The sequence below is a fragment of the Enoplosus armatus genome, chromosome 14 (genome assembly GCF_043641665.1).
Source record: "Enoplosus armatus isolate fEnoArm2 chromosome 14, fEnoArm2.hap1, whole genome shotgun sequence".
Taxonomy (NCBI): domain Eukaryota; kingdom Metazoa; phylum Chordata; class Actinopteri; order Centrarchiformes; family Enoplosidae; genus Enoplosus; species Enoplosus armatus.
In genome coordinates, this window is record NC_092193.1 from 10,913,181 (window position 1) to 10,927,761 (window position 14,581).

Genomic DNA, 14,581 nt, shown 5'->3' on the forward strand with positions numbered 1-14,581 from the left:
TTAATATAAGTATTTTTATATACTTTTGTAGTTTGTTTACTGTTTTATTGTTTTATAAAATACATAACATCCATCAAAGGAAAGCTGTCATATAGGTTTCTAGTTATAGAGCTACTGAATTGTCAAACATATGATATCTTACCTGAATTTGACCTGTTTTACTAACTTTAACACAGTTGACATCTGCAGCTTTTCTTGAGGATTAGGAAAAAATAAATATTGGATTGAGACTCCGCAGATATCCAAATAACTCTGCTCTTCATCAGGATATCATGAGTGGAAATCTGAGCAGGTGGTGGTACTGTGAATTTTTATACAGGACAGAAAGTGGATTTTTGAAAGCCAAAAATAGCAACACCTGGCTAAGTGCTCGATGGCTCGCTGTATTGATCTTACAACCCTATAAAACATCTGCAGGTACCGTATATTGTGGTCATTTAGAGCAGTGGAACTGTAAAAAACTCACTTATTGCACCTTTAAATCACATTTTATTGAACAGTTGAGCCTTGACATTATGTTTGAATTATTTGATTAATCACTGAATTAATACATCTTTGCATGGGTCTTTAAATATTTTGACTCTTATAGTAATCAACTAGGGCAACCTTCAACATCAAATTAACTCCTTATGTAAAGTTGAAGCCTAGAAATCTGAATGAACATATGGATAAGAATGACAGCTGTTTAAAAACTTTCTTTACAACATATTTTTAAAGGATTTATTGCAGCAAAATGCGTTATGTAGAACCATTTGATTCTGACTTTATAACATAAATGGTTTTGCTGATGTGGAAACCAAAAGATTCTTTCTTTCTAGTAATGCGTTTGAGTGTGTGTATCTTAAAATCTCACGCCAAAAAGTCCTGAATCTCTGTCACTTTATGCTTTATGAACTAGCAGCGTGTAATGGTTTACCCAGAGCTATTCTCAGGTACACTCACTATGACATCGAGTAAGCAGCTACTCATTGGCCATCATGGTCAGACAGTAGCATAAAATCACCCCATTAAAAGAAAGCTAAATATTGACAGAGGGTTTAGGCTTGGCTTGACTGGAAGTCAAAATTTAACATGTGTGAGCTGCATTAAGAGTTTGTATTTTTAAAGCAACCCTTAAGAAGCTATTTGCAATTCTATTATTTTGCAATCAGGTTGTGAAAAATCCCTGTCATCCCACTTTCTTCTGCCTCTTTAATATCACAGATGACTTGAAAACAGTTGACCCCCATCTTGGGTTGATTATTTAGCTATGCCTTCACTCAACACTCCACCTCTCTCCCCTCACTGACCACCTCCTTTCCCCTAAAGACCACTATCCTCTGGTCAGATTTACGGCAAAATGTGTGTGTTCCACCATATTTGTGAAATTCCCCATGTGTCAGCCTCCAGCTCCCCTACGCAGGGCTTTGAACCTGCCCGCTAGCTCGAGAGCGCACATAAATCCAGCACACCCCGATGCAGAGGAGTAGACCTTCTTTATATAGGAGCCTAATTGCTGAACTTTGCCACAGCTGAGTTTGCTGAGCTGAATGATTTGTCAAAATTCCTGTCTCTTGGTAATAAATTACCCAGCCAGCTTGGCCAGCCAGTTAACATTTTGAATAAAAATGGGTCCCATTTGGATTCAGTTGGTTGGTAACAACATCTCTCTTTTTTTCAACGGTTTAACAAGGGCAAGGTTGCTTGACAACTGAGGAATGTTTTGACATTTTCGACCCTCCCCATTAATATCATTATGAACTGGCAGCGCGGAGCTGTCATGAAACACGAAACACAACTCTAAATCTATCATTGTCATTCTGTGAAAATATATAACATGCATCACGTATATGGCAAGCAAATTAAATTACATCTGGAACATTTTGTTGTGATGAGTTTCGTGACCACCTAGTTTGTGTGACTGTGAATTAAGCTGTTCTGGAGAATTGTGGGAAAAAGTGAGCGCGCTGTCCCGTCAGAAGCCAAAGTGAGTGTTTGTTTTGACTTGGAGTTCTCTTTGCACTTGGACTGACCCTCTTCTAAACTGACTTAGCTCAGTAACAGTGCGTTGGCTCACACTCGCTCTTCTTTTTGCTCATTTCCATTTTGTCTGTCCTTACTTAGTCAGCTTCTTAAGCCTGTCTATGAATTTTCATATTCCCCTGGTTTATTGCATTGGCAAAGCACATGCTGTAATCCTGCACTGAGTCGGTTTGTTCTGAAGTGAAAATGAAAAGTAACTAAGTACATTTACTCAAGTACTGTACTCACGTAAGATTTTGAGGTACTTGCTCATTTGCTTCTACTTCTAATCCACCACATTTCAGACGAAAATATTAAAATATTTGCAACTAAGGCAACAGCTGTAGTTACTTAAAGATTTGACAAACAAAACTGATGATCAGCTTATAAAATGTGATTGATTGTTACATACTTCTTCCACCACTGCAAAATAATGTCTGCTTCTGTTTTCAAAAATTGTGAGTTAATATTGTTAGCTCTATGAATTTGTACATACTGACCTTTCATACATTTGGACTGTATTTGAATTACTGTAATATCCTTATCCTAAGACTTTCATAAAAATTTTCATAATAATATGAAAGATGCTAATGATGCATCAGTCACAATTGAGCTAAATGTAGTTGTTGAATTTCATGCATGTTTGCCTTTTAAACTCATATGTTCTTGAGTATATCTGCACCCTGCCGGGCTAATCCGCAGGTTTTCAGGTTTTCCAGCCACATCAAACTGGGAGCCAAGATTCTTCACCCTGGGTTCCTCATGAGTGAGGCACTTTGTGCTCTGAGCTCAAAATAGCATGCGGCTCTCAATTATTGGTTAAGGAGCAAACACAGGTGTGGAATCCCAACCACCACCACTGGTGCCCCCGCCGCAGAATAAAGCCACTCTTGTCCCAGAGAGCCTGAGTAGGAAGGCCAGATCCATGCCAGGCTTTGAACTGCAAAGACCACTTGGCCTGTTCTGTGCCGGAGCTAAAAGAGACCTTTTAAAGGTGTGGAAATGAAACGTCCCACATCAATCATGCATTTCCATTTCTGAATTATTCAGCAGTCACTGCTGCCTGCTGACTCCTGTTCCCCTCCATATATGTCTGTGTATGTGCTTGTGTGTTGGTGTGTGTGTGCTTCTCAGTATATCTTAGGCTGTGTCATTGTGTCTTTATCTAGCGTTTGTGTGTTGACGTCTGAGGAAATTAAAGGAAGATTAAAGTTCTGTACTAGCCTTTGAACTCTGGTTTTGTGGGTTTTATTTTTTAACTTCAGTTGAATGATCACATGTCCCTTATTTGGATTTTCTACAAAACAGATAAAAGCCTTTTCAAGTTATTATAAACTCAAAAAAGACTTTGCTTTTTTTACATCCTAAAAGGTAGATTTGTTGAAGATAGAAGGTTCCCAGCACTTAAAATATGCTACAACAACAATAAGCTCTACAATTCTTCCTTGCAGCCAGCAGCAGTGAAGGACAGTGTGTGTGGAGGTGGGAGGGGGGCGACAAAGAGCAGAGCTCAGTGGTGTCTGCCACAGACAATGAGCGCTCTGTTTGGCTGGCTGTGATTCTGCTGGTGTGGATCAGGAGGCCCCACTTTAATTCCAGGTTCTTGGCCTCTCTCCTGCTGCTCTGCTTTTCTCTTCTCAGCACGTTCTTTGCATTTATTGGGCAACCGGGGGTCCGTCCATCCTGTGAGATGGGTTTCAGCAGGCTGACCGAGACTGCACTGATGGATCACTGACTAATTGGCTCAAATCAGAAGACGTGGACCTCATCACACAGCCAGGTGTTTAAACTGTGCTGGTCACCCTCATCCGCACAATGAAAACATGGACGTAAGGACATAAAGGCAATTATGGTCAGGAGGATTTGTCATCAGTAACTCTTGAGTTAACATTGACGCATTAGAGAATAAAATGCATAACATTATTTATTTATTTATTCATTGGATGTTGAAATTATCTTATTCTAATGTCTTTTAATATAACTTTTGTGTTACCACATGTAAAAATAGGCTTTTTGGTATTCATCCTTGGTCTGAGTGAAGACTGTCAGGTGCAAATAAAAACATTTAAAAAAACATTTCATGCTTGCTTCAGGCTAAACACTGTACTGTAACTGCCTGGAAAAGGACTGAGACACCTACAGTTGGACATTGGTTTAAAAGTCGTTCCAACTGTTTAGCCACGGAAAAACTGACTTACGCCACCAAGGGGAAAATACACAGCTTCTTTAAAATATGGGGACAATTTATTAAATATCTTGAACGTCACCTATACCAAGATGTTTGCTGAGTACCTGAAAAAAGAGAATATTGTGGATGTAATATTATTCAGCAAACAGCTACACAAGATTGTTTTTTGTTGTTGTTTTCCTTTACGCCTTATATGTGTATCTGTTTTGTTACTTCTGAAAAACTCAATAAATATATTCTTAAAAAATAAAAAAAGAATAATAGGCTTTTGGCATTCGGCTGCTCCAGGATTGTGGGAAAAAAATATTTTCATCAGAAAATTGCTGGGCAGAGAGGAACAAGTATTAAATTAATCCACTAATTATTTTGTTAACTTTTCATAAGTGGGAGACAAAGCCCTTCACAGAAATCTATTTTTACAGTAAAAATAATGACAGCGGATTCTGCGTCTTAGTTTCAGAGAGGAGTCTGTAGCCAAAAGATCTGTGCAGTTGTGTGTGGCCCACACAGGAAATTAAGAAACCTCTGCAGCTTTAAGCATATTTGTGTCTGAATTATCTTGGAACAGCGGATTTAAACAAAAGTGAAACAAGGTTCAGCATGTGCTCATTCTGGTTTTGTGTGGTCAGTAACAACTTTCAGTTTAAATTTAGATCTTATCTGGAAGAGTTGACATGGTTTACAATGATTTTAAAAGAATATAATTGTTTGTTTGTCATCTTCCAAAAGGTTTTATGTTTCTAATTAATTTTGTTATGTACTTAAAAGTATTTTTCTGTTCTACCTTAACCTGTGTCAATGCATCCTAATATGATGAATGAATAATACAAAATATTTGAAGGTTTGTTTAATTACTGCAACTTGAAAAGGAACGGGTCAAGAAAAACAGAAACACTAAATAAAACTGAAGATGACAATATTAACAACACGCTGACTTGCACCTTAGCTTTGTTCCTTCAAGTGGGATTAAAATACCATTTGCTACTGTGAGTGTGTGACAGATAACAGTGTAAGCGCTTTATATTTAGAGACCCAGGATAAAACATGAGACTCCCCCACTTACACATGTGAGAATAAATCCGGTTACGTCAGTGAGTGTGTGTGTGTGTGTTCTGCGAGGGACCCAACAGAAACAAGACTTATTTATTTTAGGGAGAAGTTTAAGGGGCAGAATGAAGATGAGACAGATCCCTCTTTGAAAGTCTTGAGCCAATCACTGCGAGTTCATCACAGTCTTCTCACTGCCGTGCACAGCGGATACAGTACACTGCAGCCAGCGAGTGTCCATCCTCTGTGGGCACGAATTTACACAGATGGTTCTTATATCAGTGGATTAGAGAGCATATTTCCTCAACAAGTGAAAAAAACAAAGGCTTCACTGAATTTATTATGTCTTAATTGAGGAGACCTACATCAATGTATATTTGTGTGTGGAGGAACCTGGATTTTTTTTTGTTTTATCAGTGGAGTTTTTAGGTGGGGTCAAATATTTAGAAACAGAATCCCTCAGAAAGGTTCCCATCACATCCAATAAATCATTTTTGATAATGGTATCAATTGGAAATTGCATTCAAAGAGCTTGAGAGAAACAGTACAATATAAAATATACTGTAAAATAAAAAAAAGAAGTACTTAATGTTGTACAGTAACTGATGTTCTTTTTTTGTTCTTTTGTTTTTGTGTATGTTTTGACAGAAGATGCATGTTTTGTAAAATAGTGGTGTTTGGAAATCAGCCAGATGTTTGGCATGGCACAGAAATAAAAACTAAATAACTAAATAACTAACCAACCAACTTTCTAACTATACTAATAATACAGCTAGTAAAATATAAACCTTATGTAAAATGTTATATTGTCATTGCAAATGTTATAAGTCTCACTGTACTATACTGCCATATATATTAATATCTGTTTTGCTGTATATTGCATATATTTTTGTTTCAGCGGTTTAATTCCATTTTAGCTTCTTTTTATCTTCTATTTTGCTTTTCTCTTTTTAAACCCTATTTATATGCATCTTTTTATATTGCCTTGTGTTTTTTATATCTTGTATGACAGCTTTTTGGTGTCTTATTTTACTTAGAATTGCTTTGTTGTTGAAATGTGCTATACAAATAAACTTGCTTCGCCTAAATTATTGTCCTAAATCTTTGTATCTCAAATCCTTCTGATTTTTTATTATTATTATTATCATTTGACCATCAGTTACAAATTACATTTAAAATATGCACAGCTTGTATTTACATACATGTATACAGTATATGTTCCTAGAGGCTAAACAATGACTAAAACAAGGATTGAATGATTTCAATTGTAGTTTACCTTTGACCTATACATGGGAAACTGTAATCTACAAGACAGGACGTTTAAAAATTCCTACATGTCCACAGAAACAGTGCAAATGTAAGCAAGTACAAAAATGTCTGAGACGAGTAAAGTTTAACGTACACAAGTCATTCTTGCATGTGGCGAGTGTTAACAGTGGTGGTGTAGCTGCCTGGACTCCCTGTGCCCTCCAAGGTGAGCTCTGTCTCCACCAGGCAAAGGGGACCATGGGAAAGCTCACTTGCCGATTAATCACGGCTAATGAGCTGGAACAGTGTAGCTCGAGCCGCCTTCCATGACCATCTAACCTCACACACATGCACACACACACACACACACACACACACACACACACACACACACACACACACTCTCCCATATAATGTCAGACACAGACAAACGTGTGAAGGGCAGAATAACAGACACATTTTTTACTTGTAGTGTTAATCTTCCATTATATTTAAACATGGTAATTGATAAAGACGCACATATCTTTTACTCTTGGTAAAGTCAGCATTAACATGATCACCTCTATACTTTTGATCATTTATCAGGCAACATTACGCCATTTTTAATTGCATGGCATGGATTCTAGTAAAAAAAGGAAAGAAAAAAGCATTACATTGTCACAGATTTTTATAGTAAGAGAAAAAAACTAGTCTGCCAAATTTCTTTCTTCAATAATGTTAACAAAATTGCAAACTGTTGTATATTCGCAGTTCTTGGCATCAAAGTGACCCCTGCAACCAGTGGGTTGTAATGAACAGAGTTTAAACAAACAAGAAAGCGGAGCGATGAATGAGCGACGGAGGAAAACAGAAATAAGTGATGTCACGTAGAAAGTGACGAATGACAAAGTTGATGTTGATAAATATACTCCAAGTATTTTTCAGTGCTGAAAGGCGTGCCATGCTAAAATGTGTGTATGACTCCATTATATGTGTGGCAAGAAGTGAATATCTGCTCTTTAAATATATTCTTTGCTTTATATATTCTGCTTAATACCCAGTTATCACATAAAAATCTAAGTGATCCAAAGCGGTGTAAGCATAAAAAATAATAAAAACATCATCCCTTTTAAGGTCCTACATGATGCAGCTGTTATTATTTCATTTTACATATGGCAAACCGTACATAATGTGGTTTCTCGACCTCTCTCTGGCTACTGAGGAAGCTACAGCTGTGGGCCTCTTACTGTAACCGTAATCCTTGTGGCACATATATCTTAACTGACGCTTGTGAGTGCACATTTCAGTTATCATTCCTGGAGGCACATATATCTTCAGTCCGACTTCTGTTGCAGTGTCCCCTGTCCTTGCACACTGGCAGGTGATGCCACAGAGAAACCATGGAAGTTTGATTGTCATTTAAATTCTTGCTGTTCAGAAAATAGATCCATTTGTTATGTGATTACAGTCTCTGTGGGTCGAAGTCAAGAGGGTGTGGTGGTCTGTGTGTTACAGAGAGCTTTTCTGCAGGCTGTAAATCATCACGGGTAATCTTTTTGACAACGGTATAAGTACTAAGGCAACGGGTGCGGCCTTATGCCACAAAATCATTTTATTGCAAATCGCCTCTGTCTGGGGTCGCATGTTTAGATTGTAGCCTGATGCCCACATGTTAAATGAGGAGTCCGAGACTGCAGACTGCACTGTGGAATGTATACCTGAGCAGTGTCATATACAAGCACTTATGGATACACACGCACGCTCCTACAGATGCTTGCTTTTAAAGACACACACCTGTCTGCAGTTTAAGAAGCAGCGAATGGAAACCTAAGCAAGTGCCAGAAATTTGTGGTATGGGTGTTCGTGCGTATGTCATCCAAATAAAGGAAGGTTTAGCCAAATCCACCAACAGCTTATGGCACATATCCCACTGAGAGGCATCCAAGCCACAGGAAACCTCCCACCATAACATGCTGTAGTTAAGATGTTATTCTGAGTGTTGCTGCTACAGTAGCTTCACAGTCTCGAGGGCATTAATTCGGTTTAGGGAGTCAATCTTTAATTTGAGGGGGGATGTGAGGCTTTTATCCACCAATTAGTCATAAACATGCCACATTTAATAAGTAATTACTTGTAGTTGCTCACAACAGGGAATGCATTGACTCAATATCACCAACAAGCCTGACTAAAAACATCTTCTGCATCCATACTACTTTGTGATTCTCAAATTAGTCCACGCCGTTAGTTCCATCAGTGTGGGAAGAGAGGAGGGTGGGGTGACCTCTCTGGTGTGTTTCTAATATCTCCCCAAAAATCCCTGCGGGCAGAATCGTCTTGGGTGTTCCAGGGTGGACTCTGGTGTTGTTATATTTAACGGGTTCCCAGCACAGAAAGCAGGGAGAAGAAAGAAGAGGAAAAGAGAGAGAGAAAGAAAGCTGTGTGATGGCAAGCTGACTGCAGAGTATCGGCCTGACCTGGAGGAAAAAGCACCCTCTGTGCATGGCTTGGGGTAAGATCTACATTGCCCTTTCTCTTCCCCTCTCACTCTTTTTCTCTTTCTTGGTGGGGAGGAGGGATGTAGGTAATGAAGCTTAAGTGAGCCTGGTGTCTGGTAATGTAATATACACAAAGCCCTTGTCAGGTCTGGATCCAATAATGTGTCATTTACCACGTCTGGAACAGATTGGCCCAGATGATCGGAGTGAACCTTTGCCCGGGTGAAGAGTACTCAGCATCCCGCGGCCTGGCCCTTGCCTTGCCCCATCTCCCTTGCACCTTTTACCTCCCCCCACCCACCTCTTGTAAAAGCCGAGACATGCTTCATATGAGGTTGTTTGCGAGACGTTTTGCGTGACCACATTGGACAGTTTGTCTCAGCTGCGTCATTTGAACCTTTTGCGAACTTGGGAATTTTTTGTAAGCAGTTGACCACTGTTAGAAGTGTGATGAAGGTACTGAACTGAATTTGCAGACATTTAAATTCCTGCCCATTTTCACACCAAGGCATGCTTCATCACACAGATCTCAGAATGTGGTTTTTGGGCACAAAACTCCCCAATCTGTCAGAGCTTTCTGATGCTTCGAACATCACTTTGAAACATGCAGTGGTATTAAGGCCATTCAAAACAAACTCCAACAAGAGCACACAAGGCACAAAAGCTCAAATTACAACCATTACTGTCTTAAGACAATTCTCCATCCAGAGAGGAAAGAGCAGGTGCACCTGAATATCAGGAAGATAACTAGAAGGCACACATTTGAAATACAAATCTCCATCAATGCTTTCCCTTGTGCTGTTACATCTAAAGACAAAACAGCCTGACTTCCTTGAATTATGTTCATAGGTAAAGACAAGGGCAAAGGTTTCAGAGGTTGTGGGCTGTGGCTGAGCATTTACGGTAACATCAGCATCGCAATTTTGGGTTGATCTCATACTCAGGCCTTGGTGATGAGTCAAGTCCTCTTTCGATTAAAAATGGGGTGCTGCAGGGGTCCATTATCAATCAAATGAGGTCCATTACTTATTGACATTATATATGTGTAGCATTATTCATCCTAATCAGTATTCCAATGTCCATTTTTATGCAGATGATATAATTTTATATGTCCCTGGTTCTACAGGCTCATCTTCAGTCTACCTTTGATGCTTTTCAGTTATCACTTCTCAATCATAGACCTGGATTACAGATATGACCAAGTATAGGACATGGTTTTCTCTACATTCACCCATGTCTGACTATACTGCAAAACTTTTTAAACTAATTAACCTCAGATATCCCATATGTGCACATTAACCTTAGCAGAACTAGTTTCAGGTACTATGCATCTTTTAAATAGAATGAACTGTAAACTGACTTCAAGATAGATTATTTTGTTCTCCTTGGAGATTTTAAAGCTTTACTATCTGATGTTTTTTAAGATTTCTGTAATAGTTTTTATTCCCTTGATTGTTGGTTGTCTAGCCTTAGATGTGTTGCTCTTGTATGCTGGTTGTATGGTTGTCTGATTATGAATGTTTCTTCTCAAGTCTCTCTTGAAAAAGATAGCTTGATCTCAATCTCAAGACTACGTATTTACAGAAAGTTATCAATACTAGTAGCCAGCATTGATGATTAGTCTAGGTGTCCATGTATATGCAAACAATAATCAACACTATAAAAATGACATCAAGGGGTGTTAAGATAGTGCAAGATAATTACATGTATCACCTCATCTCCCTTCTTGAGACACTGCTTGAGCTTTAGGAGGTTTGGCGCTGTGCTAAGTTCAAAGGTCATGCTTGTTAAGGTAGACAGGGTAACTTTGTCAGTTCTCTTTATAAGCCACAAATGGCAACATGCCTGTGAGTAAAAGGCTTCAGCTCATGATTGACACGGTACCAGCAGGGTTTGTTAGGGGATTGTGTAGTTCTGTTTTCAATTCAGGACAAAATAATCAGTAAAACTAATCAATATGTTGGTGAAACATCTGAACATAATTCATACTTTAATCAGATTAAAACCAAAGACTTTGAGACACAGTGGTTAATATCACTGGCCCTCTCAAACTGGACAAGAAAAGCTATTTCTTTTTTCAAATATTAAGCCAACCATCATGAAGTCTCCCTCACTTGGAGCTGGTGTTTTCACAGGCACCAGGGTGGGCATACGGTATGAGGTCATGTTGCTAATGACTGGTAGTAGTGAACTGTGATTTAGAAAAGCAGCTTATCAGCAATTTGTAGCTGAGGGAGAGTGCATTTGCTCACAGTGGTAATTACAAATGCAGGGGCCAATGGAGTTTCAGGAGAGCAGGAAGCGCAGGGCTACAAGGGCATGTGTGTGAATTTACCACTTCATCCCTGGTTGCCTGGGTCCTGAGCGCAGCCCCCGGCCCACACAGAGAGTGGGGGGCCCTGGAGGTCTACCGCTGTGGATGAGAGAGAAGAGAAAGGCGAAAAGAGATACACGCTATGGATGTAGAAGGTTTAGAGGAGGTACAGTTTTAATTGTCTGTCTTTTTCTCATTGTGTGGAACTCTGTACCGGTTTTCCTCACTGACTCTGACCTTTCATAACATATAAACTGCACTAGCAGTTTGACAAAGTAGAAAGTTGACAAAAGTGAGGCAGAATGAACGAGAGAAAGGCCGTGGCTATTTACATCTTTTCACATTCCCCACTCTCAGAGGAAATTCCAAATTTTTGACCGAGCTAGAGACAGAGGAAGAATAAAAGGCGAAAGGAGGGGGGAATACAGAAAAGATTTCTGTCTTTAAAACTCCCACCCCTCCTATTACATACTCCAAATGTGCAATGTTGTGCTCACCCAGGCGGAGTCATTCTGGAGGCTCCTCAGGAGTATTGTAGCTCCCCTCCGCGGCACAGACCCTGATTTAGTACTGTTAATAAACATGATGTAGTGCTTACAGTGATTGCTCAGACAGGAATGTTTCTTTTTTTACTTCTCTTTTTCATACCTACACACAGTTTCACATGTTTGCATGTGGCGCTGAGAGAGAAGAAGAAAATGTGGGACTGCATGGTTTATTTCAGACCCTTGCTGCTTTAATTATTTAAGCAGAGGACACAGACAAATTCTTCTGGGGCAGGTTTTGCACTGTGAAATGCCACCCCATTTCCCAGAATTATTACTGGGGCTCCGATCCTGTCCTGTTGCTTTCTGGAGCAAATCCAGCAACTTGTTAGATCAGAACACCAAGGTGACAGCGCTCAGACTTTAATTATACTTAATCCAGTACAATTCTGTGGTGTTTTTCTGTTCAATTATATTTTCAGTGTTGTGTAACACCATACCAGTAAGTGTAAGGTTCACTGTCAAAGGTTGTTGTCACTGTCAAAAGTAAATGTCAGGTGGACAAAGCTGCATAATACCTAACATGGTGTGCAGTAGCCTTGAGGTAAGGCAAGCTTTTGCTCTCTTGTGTACACAGCTTGTGTGGTTAAAGCGAAATACATTTTCTGATCATGTGCTGAGGGATTTCTCACTAATTAAAAGACAATTTAATTGCTTGTATCGAGTCACCTCAAAAAAAGCAACCATACCCAACAAGCTGGATTTATGACGTGCCTGCCAGCTTCTCCCTGGCGCAAATCTTCTAGCAACATGCTCCCGGCGCAGAGCCCACATGGCCAGCCACAGCTGGCTCTTATTACAAACCCATACAGTAGCCATTCTTTTTCACTTACCCCCCTCCCTGTTTGGTGACGCTTATTAGAAATGTAACATACTAGTCTGGGAGTTTGTTACAGATTTATGCGTCACAGGTGCTCCCTTTAAAAAGCATGCAAGGTTTACCGTGCAATCTGCGCCAAGACAACATATCTACATGTAAGAAGGGAGGAGTGTGACGAACATTGTTTTTTTGTGTGTAAATAAAAGTATGTGTATTGAAATTGGAATACTGATTCTGGATATGGCCCAAGGTGAGTGAAATATGCATTTAATTTTACTAAGAGTTGTGATTTCCTTACAATTACTGTGGAGAAATTTTGCAAAATCTTCCTCAGGTCATAATTTAATTTTGTTCTTATTAGATTGTAAGTTTAAATGGTATGAATTAATGCATTTGTTTACACCCAGCTAGAAGCACTGCATTGATTGAGTCAATTATGCATAACCTTTTTGTGTTTATGTTTAGAATGACTGAACCTTTCTATGAAAAAAAATGTTAGATTGTTTATATATATATAATTTAATATTACAACTATGTATTTTGTTCCCATTATAGAATTCATTTCCTCAAACAAATTATATAATACAATTATATAAAATATAATTGCTACTTTGTGAAAATAGTTTATGAGAATACTACAATAGTGAATGTCCAAGCTCACAATAATTTGAGTGTTCATTCTCCACATTGTAAGGATTGTCTGTATTCGAATGAATTTCCAGAGCTGCCTCTTGATGGACTTTGACTGGTACCTGGTGTGTCTGCTGCCTGTCTGTCAACACCAGATACCCTGAGCGTGAGCCTGTGTGCCGGCAGACCGTTTCACCCGGAGTCTGTAACTGCTGCCAACATGTAGGGGTGGATCACAATCCAGCCCAGAACACATAATGGGGTCCTGAAATTGCTCCTGACTGACTCCTGGCTCTGAGCAAGCATGGACACATTTAAGAAATAGAAAGCATTCTTGTCCAAGCTACACAACATGTGACCAAAGGTGATGAGTTCATGGACTAAGCTTTGAGTCATAAGCCGGGCTTCTGACAATGTCTGTCTCTTTCCATCTTGCCTCTGTCTTCAAGTTTCACAGGCAGCTCTCCCTCAGAAGTGTCCCTCCCCTGCCCCTGTCTCGACTCCTCACTTTGTCTCCACGCTCAGCTACACCTCTCCAGTTACTCGGCACCACACCTCCTGGTTGTTATCCCCTCAGCCTCTCTCCTTTGACTCCATCCCCTCCCTCTCATGCTGAGGGGGGACACTCAATGCCTTTAATGTGGCCTTGGCCCCATGTTCCTCCAGCCTGTCGGGCTGATCCAGGAGCAGTGGGTCCCAGCTCCACCCTGGGTGATTGATGGCAGGGATGCCCTCTCCTTTCACCCTCCACGCCCCACCCCCGGCTAGGCGGACAGCATAGCGTTTCATGAGCTCATCTGTGTGGCGCCCAGGAGCTGCACCTCAAACGCAGGCACCACTCCTGTCTCGTCCCGCACGACTCCCTGGGGGACACAAAGCATATGTGACCTCCCTCTACCCAGCCAGCAACCCCATCCCCACACGACCCTCCAGTACCCTCGCTGTATCATCACTGTCTCCATGCTCAATCCCTCCGACAGCCAGACTTTAACTCCAACTAAACACCACAATATCTCTTTACTCTGCATTTAATTTTCCATCCTAATCTGCTCATTATTACATGGATGCCACAAAATATGTCCCCATTTAATTCACTTTAGGTACATTTCCTCCCGCCTGCACATAAAACATCTGAATGCAAATGCCAGAAATTTGAAAAATGTTTAAATATCAAAAAAAAAAAAAAAAGGTTTTGCGCTTGGCTGAGGTGAAAAAGAGACGGTGCAATAAAGCCTGACAGAACATGTCTTGACACAGCAGTACTTGCTTCTGCTTCTTCTACTGTAAACAAAGCACTGTGAAATGCTTCCACTC